The sequence below is a fragment of the Meles meles genome, chromosome 7, assembly GCF_922984935.1.
Source record: "Meles meles chromosome 7, mMelMel3.1 paternal haplotype, whole genome shotgun sequence".
Taxonomy (NCBI): domain Eukaryota; kingdom Metazoa; phylum Chordata; class Mammalia; order Carnivora; family Mustelidae; genus Meles; species Meles meles.
The window spans coordinates 126610572-126622704 of NC_060072.1; positions in this window are offsets into that span (position 1 = coordinate 126610572).

The following is a 12133-nucleotide window of genomic DNA, read 5'->3' on the forward strand; positions in this document are numbered from 1 at the left end:
ATCCCAGGACCCTGGATCACGACCTGAGCCAAAGGCAGAGGCTTTAATCCACTGAGCCACTCAGGCGCCCCATATTTGATGTTTCTAAGAAGAAAACACAAAATATCTCCTTAAAAATCAAGACAAGAGAACTACAACGAGGTGACAGAAAGAAAGGTTGGGGATTAGGGAGAAAGAATTGCACGGATGTGTTATATCAAGGATGGTAGCTGCTATACAGAAAATAAAATACTTCTGGGTTCCCCAATAGCCAAGGCAAAAAGGGAAGTGTTACAAGTTATCTTCATTTCATGATTTATTAAAAGAAATGATTCAACATTCAGGAGAACAAGATTTTTTTTTAAACTATCAAATTCTAAGCATTTATTAAGTCAGAGGTATGAAACTGTATCATGAATAAGAGTCAAAGACAGCTTCCCAGAAAATGAAGAAATGTTCCCCGTTGAGAAACTGAAGCAGCCCAAATCGAATTCAGCTTACCAACCCTAGTACATCTTAAAATTCATTCAAAGAGAGCTGACATGCTGAACATGCAGCAAACAGCACTCCCAGAAAATACACAATTAGCGAGAGCAGAATGAATGGGAAGAAGAGCAGAGGATGCAGTTTAAGCCAGAAGGGGTGACGACTCATTTTCAAATAAAAATCAGAAGTGTAGTAAATGTTATCATCAGAGTGACGAAGCTCGGTGAAAACAAATGCAAATAAATTCCACATTTTGGTTTCTTTTTAGTATGTAATTTGAGGAGATCAGTCAAATGTGACTAGCTACAGAGAAAAAAAGAAAGGAAGTTAAACCACTTGGCAGATTTGTTCCCAAGTCATGCCTACAATATTTTGACCCATGAATTACTACAGATATAAAAGCGTTACTACTTATATTATAAAAACACAACCATGAGCAGACAGGAAGTTAACTGAATCACACCTCAGTGTTCAATTCTGAAAACAAAATGATTGCCTATACTGTTGGATAACAGTATTCATAAACACCAGGAATGATTCAGATAAAGGACTGCCAGCCCCGTGCACCCCTGTGAATTGCAAGTGCTGAGCTACTTACACCAAATACAAAAATCACTTCTCTCTCTTCCCACTGAATTGGTTACTTATAATTAAGAGTATCTATGTCAACCCTAGTAACGCCTTAATGAAGCCTGTACTAAGCCACCGGATATTTACTCATAGTCTCTAAAATACAATGCGTGTATGCGAGGTAAGAGCGCCCCAGCACTCCCGACATAGCTGACGAATTTTCTGAAGATTTTTGAGCGTGCAGAATAGTAGGAATTTTAATGGTTTTCAGCTCCTCTTAGATCTACACACAAATATAGAAATATGTATTGTGAAATGCAAATGAACTTGAAATGGGTTTCGTGGATGGTAATGCCATCCCCATGATGGGCGCATTCATACCCAGGACCAGAAACCACTCAAAAGGTAACAGTCTCCCACCAGCAAAAGATAAAAGGCAAACTGCTCTTACAAAGCGATAAACAGTACATAATACAAAAGGGGGGAAATAAATACTCTTTCGTGACACAAAAAGGAACAGAGCCAGGGAGATAAAAAAAATGCAGGAATAAATATAGGTGGTTTAAACTAGTAAAGGGGAATCTGAATGAGAGAGGAAAACGACTTGCTGATTTTCCTTCTTTGAGGGTGTTACAGACCGGCTTTCTCTGAATAACTCAAGCTTCAAATATGGCAGCACATTTTAGTTCAGCATTCACAGTTCCTCACGGTCACGGGCAGATTTTGAAGCAAGATGACCCTATCTAAAAAAACTGGAATCCCTTTGAAATGGCAATTATGCTATTAGCAGTGCAATTGGAAATAAACAATAGGAAGGACAGGAACAGTGAAGATTAACCATACAGGTTGTCCGCCATTTCCTCTGACCAACTCCAAATCCACGGGCATCCTTAGGGCTCGGATGGCATGATAAACCGTGCTCCTTCATATTATCAGGACCTGATGGATGTGTGTTGTGAATGGATTGCTGGGAGAAGAGCAACTCCAAATTAAAATCTTGACTGTTTTGTTGGTCTGGAGATTCATTTTTGCTGTCATCCACTCCATGCACTCCTCCCTTTGTTTTTCGATTATTAATTTTGGAATCATTAGTGATTTAATTTTTTAACCACAACGGCAATTACTTTAATGATTCATTTGCATAGTATTTTTTAATTGAAACTAGGAGAGAGTTCAATCTCAACTGAGTTCTCTGAAACGAAGTGGCCTCTTTATGGTAGATAGCATATTTTAAAGGGATTTGAAGTCTTTGTGTGGATTTAACTGCAATCATAGAGCTCAGTGCCACGGGATGATTGGGGCGTACATACGCTGACTTAAATAAAATGTACAAGATTCAAGATGGAAAACTCTTCTTGGGTAAACTATTCATGAAAGTGAACAATGACAGGATTTTCCTCCCTAACAGAAGTGTGGGCTTCGGCAAGATGTCGTTATTGTTGATCTTGGCAATCAGAACTGGCTAAAGTAAACGAGGTGGTTGCTTTGGAAGGGAGGGCCTTAGGTTTGAGAGTTTCTTGTGTTTTTGTATAATTTTTCCTAAGTGGGAAAGCAGCAAAAGAATAAAAATATTATTAAGGTTGGGAAAGGATGGGACAAAGAATCTAGTGAAACTAGCCTCCATTGTGTTTCCAGTTTATTCAGTTTTGTATAGAACGAGTTTCTATTAGAGGACTAGATATCTTTAACAAAACACACTCTATTCTCTTCCATATCCCCCATAGCATCTATATCAGCACCTGTGAGCCAAGCAAGCCCTCAGTAAATCTTTGTCAAAATAAGTAAAGGAGGGGCGCCTGGGTGGCTTGGTGGGTTAAAGCCTCTGCCTTCAGCTCAGGTCATGATCTCAGGGTCCTGGGATGGAGCCCCACATCGGGATCTCTGCTCAGCAGGGAGCCTGCTTCCTCCTCTCTCTCTGTCTGCCTCTCTGCCTACTTGTGATCTTGTCAAATAAATAAATAAAATCTTAAAAAAAAATAAGTAAAGGAAACCAACATGCTTGCTGCTTGCATGCTACAAAAAGTAAAAATCAAGGCATACACAATGCTTACTCTGCAATGGAAGGTTCTGGATCAACCACGAAAGAGATAGCTTCTTTATTCAGAACAGTGCCCTGATCGAGGTGGCAGCTTCACTCACAGTGATTCCTTGTTCTTTGGTATCAAGGAGAAGACACCAGGGTGGACATCCTGTGGTCATTTTGTCCTTTAGTGCCCTGTTCCACCTCTTTCTCAGCTTAATTTGGTCAAGTTGACTCTTATCTCAGAAGATGCCACTCAGGGGTGCCTGGGTGGCTCAGTTGGTTGAGAGACTGCCTTCAGCTCAGGTCATGACCCTGGAGTCCCAGGACTGAGTCCTGCATCAGGGTCCCTGCTTGGCAGGGAATCTGTTTCTCCCTCTGACCCTCCCCCTTCTCATGTTCTCTCTCTCTCTCAAATAAATAAAATCTTAAAAAAAAAAAAAAAAGAAAGAAAAGATGCCACTCAGCTTCTCTTTCCAGATTTTTGAGATATAGCATAGAAAGATATGGAAATTGGTAGCTCCACAGAGGAAAGGCCCACAAAGGCCTACTGTCCAAGCCCTGGAGCTGCCCTTGGTTCTTTCAACCATCCTTCTGATCCTGTGGGATATTTGATATTTTGCAGTAAACCACACCATCACCTTCCTATCCCATTTTTTTAAACCTTAGTCTACCAACAGCGGGTTTATGTTGGCTACACTGGAGAGAACCTTAATAAATACAACAGGTTGGGCTTTAAGGAAGGATTAAGCTTTCTTCTACACCAACGCTGTCTAGTACAACGTTCTGTGATAACAGAGATGTTCCATCTGCCAGGCGTCCAACAAAGTGGTCACTAGTTACATGTGGCTACTGAGCACTTGAAATGTGGCTAGTGCTGGAGAAACTGAAATTTTAATTGTATTTAATTTTCATTAAGTTTAAGTAGCCACAGGTGACTAGTGGCTAGGTATTCGATGGGGTGGCCTGCTGAGGGTGGTCAAAATCCTCTCCTCTGGGGGTGCCTGGGTGGCTCAGTGGGTTAAAGCCTCTGCCTTCGGCTCAGGTCATGGTCTCGGGGTCCTGGGATCGAGCCCCGCATCGGGCTCTCTGCTCAGCAGGGAGCCTGTTTCCCCCTCTCTCTCTCTGCCTGCCTCTCTGCCTACTTGTGATCTGTCAAATGTATAAATAAAAATCTTTTTAAAAAATCCTTTCCTCTGTTTATGGATAGAACAAGAGACACTGGACTTAACTTGAAGGAAGGAGGCTAAGCATTGGCTGTAAGCAAAACATGAGAAAAAAGACCAAGGAAGGTTCCTGGGACTCTTGGGCATGCTCAGAAGTGGCCATCAGAAAAAAATGGTGAATTCATTTGGAGGCTGCTATAGCAAAGTACCACAGCCTGGGGGCGGGGGGGGGGGGGAGGCTTAAACAACAGATACTTTTTTGTCTCACTGTTCTGGGGCTGGAAGGTAAAGAGGAACATGTCAGCAAGATGGTTTCTCCCAAGGCCTCTCTTTTTGGCTTATAGATGGCTGTCTTCTCACTGTGTCCTCACATGGTCTTCTCTCACGCATGTGTCTGCTTCCTAATCTCTTCCTCATAAGGCCACCAGTCATATTGCATTAGGGCCCACCCCAATGACCTCATTTTACCTTAATCACCTCTTTAAATACCCTGTCTCCAAATACCACCATTCTCTGAGGCACTTGAGAGTTAGGCCTTCAAAGTACGAAATTTTGGGAGGACACGGTCCTACCCGTAACTAATGGTCTCTGTGTGGACATGGCTGAGACAAAGGTTTGATGAAAATTCCAACTGCTCACCGAGCCAGGAACTAGCCATCCGTTGAGGCTGGAGACCTGTGCCGCATTTCCAATCCAAGTTTGACTGCATTTTCTGCATTTTAATTGCAGCAGCAGTTGACCTATAGATATGGGCATAGCTCTACTCCTGGCAACCATTTCCAGGGAGTTTAATGAGTATGACTTATTCCATGTAACTAACAGATTTGAATGCTGATTTTGACTCAGTGGATTCTTCCTTTAAAATTATCTCTAATTTTGAATTTTTCTTCCTCCAAGTGCTGAGTAAGCCTTTATGACCCCATGCCAGGACCCTCCTAACAGCTTTCTGCATGATCCCCTGGCCTTCAGCCGGTCCCACTTCTCATTCATTCTATTTACTGAGTTTAGAGTCTCCTTCCCAAGAGACCGTGTTCATTGTTCCTCCTGTTCCCTGGAATCTTCAAAAGACCCTCAGCCTAGTTGTCTCACCAGATTCCTAACCTCAAGCTAAGTGTAATTTATCACCTCACTACACCCTGCGGATGACTCTGATTTCTACTACTACCAGAAAAAACTCTTCTGAGTCCCCCCAGATTTCCTCACTTCCTGCTGACATGTCTCATACACACTCCATGCCCAACCCTTCGCTCTGTTACCCCATCTGGAATGTCTTCAAAGGCCTGACTCTTCATTAAAATAAAACCTGTATTCAAATTTTACTTCTTCGGAGAAGTCTTCCCTGTCTAGAATAGTATTCCCTCCATCAAAACTCTGTAACCCTGCTTTGATTTTCCTGATGGTGCTATTAGGGGCCCAAGTGTGTCTCCTCACCCCAAGTTCATGTGTTAAAGTCCCAACCTTCAGGACCTCAGAACATGACTGCATTTGGAGATAGGATTGTTAGAGCTGTGATTCAGTTGAAATGAGGTCATTGGGGTGGACCCTCGCCCAGTATGACTGGTGTCCTCCTAAGAGGAGATAAAGACAGAGTGAAGGCCAAGTGAAGACACAGAGAGAAGTCGACCATCTACCAGGCCAGGAGAGAGGCCTGAGATCAATCTTACCCTCATGGCCTCCAAAGAAAGCCTCGCCAACTCCTTGGTCTCATATTTCCAGCCTCTAGAACTGTCAGAAAATTAATTTCTGTTTTTGAAGCAACTCAGTCTGTGGTATTTCATAAAAGCAGCACCAGCAGACTCATACAGGTGTATATATTACCACCTTTCACTGTTGTTGTCGATGTCTCCCCACTAGAAAGCCAAGTTCATAAAGGCAGAAACTTAATTGTGTTCACGGCTGTGTGTCCATATCTAGAGCAATACCTGGTGTGTAGCAGGGGTTTAATACACGGATTTTGGAATACCAGCCCACGTGCTTGGGTCCACCAATCTCTGCCTAATTCTGTGGTTTAGCAAGGAAAGCCCATTTAGCTGCAGACAAAACTACCTCCCTTTCTTGATAAGAAAGGCAGCACTTGGGTTTCTGCTGGCTTTACATTATTTCTCAGTGGGTTTAGAACTTGGACAAGAAGGGGGCAGCTAGTTACTAGCGCCCTCACCCCCTAATGACCTGTAGCATCTCGTTCATGGCAGGTACTCAATAAATATTTGATCCCCAAATGTCCTAGTTGCATGTTGTCCGACAATTTCCCTACGTGCCTATTTTGCTTCCCAGTTTCTCGAGGGCAGGAGTTGTCTTCAGGGCCAGCAAGTCTGCCCTTTTGTAGGAGGGGTTCCATAAATCTTTAACGGATGGGTGATGACCCTGCACACACCAATGGGCTCTGGGAAACATCGGCGCAGCTCCCAGCAACTCCCCTTCGCTGAGGTTTCTCTCACTTCCCCACCCTTCATCTGACTTCCATGATGCACAGAACACAGAGGTGGAAGTCAGTGAATGTGTACTGGGAGTCTCTCTCTTCTTCCCCTCAGCCAGAGACATGGTGCACAGATGGACACTGCACCACTGAGATGACTTCTCCCGGAACATGGATTGAGACTGAGATTCGTGACGCCGCTGCTGGCTGCAACCCTTATTTTTTGCATACTTAGGTGATGAAAGGAGGGGGATTTGGTGCTCTTGTGGCCCAGAGAAGGAAAGGCGGTTCACACAGAAAGCAAAGGAGTATGTGGTCAGGCAGAGAAGAGCAGCGACAGGGAGCTTCCCAACGCCGACTTCCATTTCCACCCTTTATTTCCGTGGCATCCCTGGGACCCCCGTCATCAATTCCCCTTGTTTGCTTAAGTTGGTTTGAGTGTTTGTTGGTTGGGAAACAAAACAAAACACACAAAGAAAACAAAACAAATTAAAAAAAAAAAAAAGCCAAAACCGACTCATTCATCCTGTGACAATTTCTGGAAAAAAAAAGAGAGGTCTTTCCCTTCAGGAAAACAGGCATAAAAATCCCTGGCCTCCTTCCCTACCTCTCAAATCTCCCACTGATGCCCATTTACTTTGGGGTAACTGAAGGACTGTAGCCCTTCATCAGCTAACGCACAGCGTTGGACAGAATTTCTTTGCGATTCTTTCCAAATAGAAGAAAGTACACCTGTGCTCCAAAATCTACCAGGAACACTCAGTGTTTTTAAACCTATCTTTTTCTAAATTGTCTCATCAATTCTCGCTGCTCTCAGGATCACCTTTCTCAACTCTACCAGCTGAGATCAACTCAGGTGCTTACCCTAAGAGTTCCAAGATGTTAAATCTTGAAGGCTAAACGAAGATCTTTATGGGAAGAAGGGCTTTCTTTCTCTCTTTCTTTCTTTCTTTCTTTCTTTCTTTTTTTTTAAAGATTTTATTTATTTATTTGACAGAGAGAGATCACAAGTAGGTAGAGACGCAGGCAGAGAGAGAGGCAGAGAGAGAGGAGGAAGCAGGCTCCCCGCGGAGCAGAGAGCCCAATGCAGGGCTCGATCCCAGGACCTTGAGATCATGACCTGAGCCGAAGGCAGCGGCTTAATCCACTGAGCCACCCAGGCGCCCCCTTTCTTCCTTCCTTCCTTCCTTCCTTCCTTCCTTCCTTCCTTCCTTTTTCTTTCTTTCTTTCTTTCTTTCTTTCTTTCTTTCCCCTCTTGTGCTTACAGCTACACTATTCAAGAGAAAAAGTTGGGGGGGGGGGTGGAAATCCTTGCATACAAGAAGAAATCCAGATCTGGCCGAAAGAACCCAATTGTTGGAATCATCTTCAAGGATCCCACTCATCTTCATTTGTATCTTATTGATAATCAGTTAGGAAGCTGCTGCAATTGATCAGGTCAGATGGCAGCTTGGAGCAGGCAGCCTCGGAGGCGACCAGGCAGTGTTGGAGGAAATGGGAGTAAGTGGTCAGGGAGAACAAGAGCCCAGGGGGGGCAGAAAAGGAACAAACAGATCACAGACACAGAAATAAAACCAAACGAGAGAGGATGAATTCTGCGAAGAAAATAAACGCAGGGGGATGAGACAGTGCTCTGTGGGCTCCTGTAGGTGAAGCAGTCAGGAAGGACTGCCCTGAGGAGGTGAGCTATAAACTGAGAGCTGGAAAACCAGGAGAGGAAAAAAGAATTCAGGCTAAGGAAACACTAAGGAAAACCTCCTCCACTGTGAACCAGACTGACCTGTTCTAGAACCACAAGGAAGGTGAATGTGGCTTGAACAGAGTGAAGCCAGGGGCAGAGGAGGTCAGAGACACAGAAAGGGGGAGGGCAGCTCCTTTTGGTATCTGGTAATGTATAGCCATTTGAGGCATCTTTTTTTTTATGTTTATATAGGATTTGTCCTTAAAAACCAAAAAAAAAAGTAGCCTTTTTTTTTTTAGAGTGGTTTTAGGTTTACCAAAACATAGACCACAAACCATAGAGTTCTCCATACTCCACTCCCCGCTACACACACAGTTTCTCCCATAATTAACATCTTTTGCATTAGCATGGTGCATTTGTTACCAACTATTAACTAAAGTCCATGATTTACATTAGGGTTCACTCTTTCATACAAGGAGCCTCAATGTAGGCAAGGAGATGGAATGGACATGGTCTGATTTACAATTCTGGAAGACTCAGCTTCACAAAGCTATTGTTTTGGCTGAATTTTTTCTTTCCCCCAATTCCTATGTTGAAACCCTATCCCCTAGTGCCTCAGAATGTCACTGTATTTGGAGACAGAGCCTTTAAAGGGGCAGTTAGGATAAAAGGAGGTCATCAGGGTGGGTGCTGATGCAATGTAACTACTGCAGTGTCCTTAGAAGAAGAGGAGATTAGGACACGACACACACAGAGGGGAGACCATGGAGGGCACCCGGAGGAGACAGCCTTCTGCAAGCCAAGGAGAGAGGCCTCCAAAGAAACAATCCTGCCCACACCTTGAGCTTGGCCTTCCAGTCTCTAGAACGGTGACATGGTAAACTTCTGCTCCAAATCTGTGGCACTTTCTTAGGGCAGCCCTAGCAAAGGAATATGGCTGTGAAGACCTGCTTTATGAAAACCTGCTTGATTTCATTCAACCAAGCATTTTCCAACACTTAATACCAGAGCACCCCCCTTTCTGCTACTGACTACTGACCCTTCATAGACTAGCATTTTGTAGGTCACACTCTGGGACACCCTAAACTAGAATATAAGCTTTGGGGGTGGGGGGTGGGGGGACTATTCCCTCATCACTGCAATGTTCCCAGCACCTGCAACAGCATTTGGAATTCAGTACATACTTGTTGAACAAATGAGCTCAGCATGTGACTTTAGGCTGTTCCACGTACCAACACCTCCCATCCAAGTTCTACTCCAGGTTCCCTTGACAAATCTTGGTACCACTTGCCCTCAGGTTAAAGGTGAGATTTACTTCATAGCTGTCCTTCACTTTCTATGAACAATTCACAGGGAATGGGGAGCCACACCAACCCAACCCAGTCCTATATTAAAGCCTATATCTTCCATAGGACTGAGAGATGCCGCACACTGCCTGATGTTGCCTTTAATCTAAGTTTTATAATTTTTCTATTGATATTTTCTCCAATGTTAAAAACAAAAACAAAAACAAACAAAAAAACCCCAAAAAACCTAAGTGAAAAGGAACAGCTGTAAGCAAATAGATAGGAATTTTTCCTCATTTGAACCAGAGAAGTCTCTAGGGACAGCTGGTTCCCTAGGTGGTGTGTGCCAGGTAACTATATTCTCTGGAGATGGGCTTAATTGCTGAATGCTGGTAGAGCAGAAATACTCTCGTCCTAGAAATCAAGTCTAGTTAGTGCCAAGTGAAAATGAAAAGCGGTCATCTTTGTCCTATCTGGGTTTACAAGCACATTTATGAAATATTTGAGAATAACAACAGTATCTATTCTGGGGATTAAATTAAGCTAACAGAGGCTCACTTCAGCAATTGAAATAAAAGGGTGTGTATCATAAAAACATGCACAAACCACAGGAAAGTGAGATGTCTCCAAAGGTTGACCTGATTTTCTAGTGTCTATGTTCTCTCGTAAACATCCATTTTTGTTTTCCTGATTTTCTCTGTAAGTGGGCTCTGTGCTTTTCTAAGTCCAATGATCATTCCATATGTGTTTTCAGATTCTGGGGGCCCTAGTCTTCTTTGTTTAGTTGACGACTCCAGAGACTTTGGGCAGAGTCCCTCGAAGGAGGCCACCGCAGGTCATTACACCGACTCATGGCCAGGCTGCCCACAACCATCTCATGCCCGTGGGCCATGTGCACACCACTGGTCCAGTCAGAGTCCACTCTTTTGGAAGGAACACTTGGAGAGGCTGTGAACATGACCGGCTTGTCCACAATGCCTTACTTTTACATCCTGTTCACTTGAATTCTGCTTGCCTACTTTAAGGCTCACAGTCTGCAGTGGTTTATTAGGGCTGAATAGACACTTAAATTCCCAATGATCATCTCTTTACTGGTTGTTTTTATATCTATTAACTTCATTTATTTAACTTCATTTATTTATTCAACTTTATTTAATTTACTTTGTGTATTTCCTATGCACATAGCTAGGATACGCAAGCCCCAATCTTGTTTAAAAACTTTAAATATGTCTTCAATTGGATACAACATCTTGAGGGCAATTTTCAGTATATCTTGTAAATGGTAAATAGAAGCCTGATAGCAAATATAGAATGTGACAGTAAATACACGGTTTGAACACTGCCGGGTAAATAATGTTTTAAGAAGCTGACACTGTAAACTGACGTGTCTGTTTCCCTCGCCACCTAAGTGAGGGCATGATATTGGCTCATGTGATGTGAGGAAAAGGCAGTTTCCAGCAACAGTGAGCATAACTCTCTGCCCTACCATAGCTCTTTCGACTGAAGGACACGCTGTCATTTTACCTCAGATAAATGCCCTGGTCCCAGTCCCCTGGCTTCACCTTAAGGTAGGCAAGGGAGGAATGAGTGTCTCCTGAACAACAAGGTCTGAAGATTCCAAAGATCATCTCAAAGAACCTAATTTATTTTCCAGCAACCTCTCATAAACCCAAGGGCTACACGGATCTCAGTAAAAATGAAAGTTACTGTACAAGCCAAAGCATTGGGATAAAAAAAAAATTATAAAAACATTTAGTCATTAAAAAACATTAGATAGTACTTTATAGATATATAAATATCTCATAGAAAATCTTCTTGGTTATTGGAAAGGAAAGAAGTGCCAAACCTGAAAATGGCAGCTTCCACCAAATGCGTGAACAGGGAGAAAAGCTGGTTTGTTTCTCACAGTCTTTGTGAATCCTGTTTTCACTGGGAAAAGGCTGTCCTGTTTCTCCTTTCGCTATACACTCAGCAGCTCTGGAGCCAGATTTCTTTGAGAGGAATGAGGGGCGATTGGTGAGAAGCGAAGTATGAGTTTTCCAGACATTTGGTTGGCACCATGCTTTTTACAATGGGTGATATCACTTTCTATTTCCCCAGAACCCCAAATCATCTATTTAAAAAGAAAGGATGATAAAGACAGTCATCAAGTGGGGTTGTTTCCCCCAAAAGGATACCCATAACAACTACTTGTTGTTTTACATTTTACCTTGATCTTTGTTAATTGAACTTTGATCTTAAATGTCTGTTTTAATTTTCTAAAAACCAGCTCATATCAACTAGGAGTCATGTTTGTGCCTCCACCTTTCTTTCCTGTTCAGCCTGGATTCCTTTGGCACGCATTTTTCTATTTCCCTTGGCTCATGTGGCAACATGTGGGCCGCTACAGTGTTTCCTCCATACTTCCTGGTTATCAGAAGCCATGTTGGTAGACCGCGCCTTCGAACTTCAGCGTGCTATTAAGGGAAAAGGTTGCTGAAGGCAAAAGGAAAGCTCCCTCTGCCGGTTGTGGGCAGCCTCTGCAGAGAT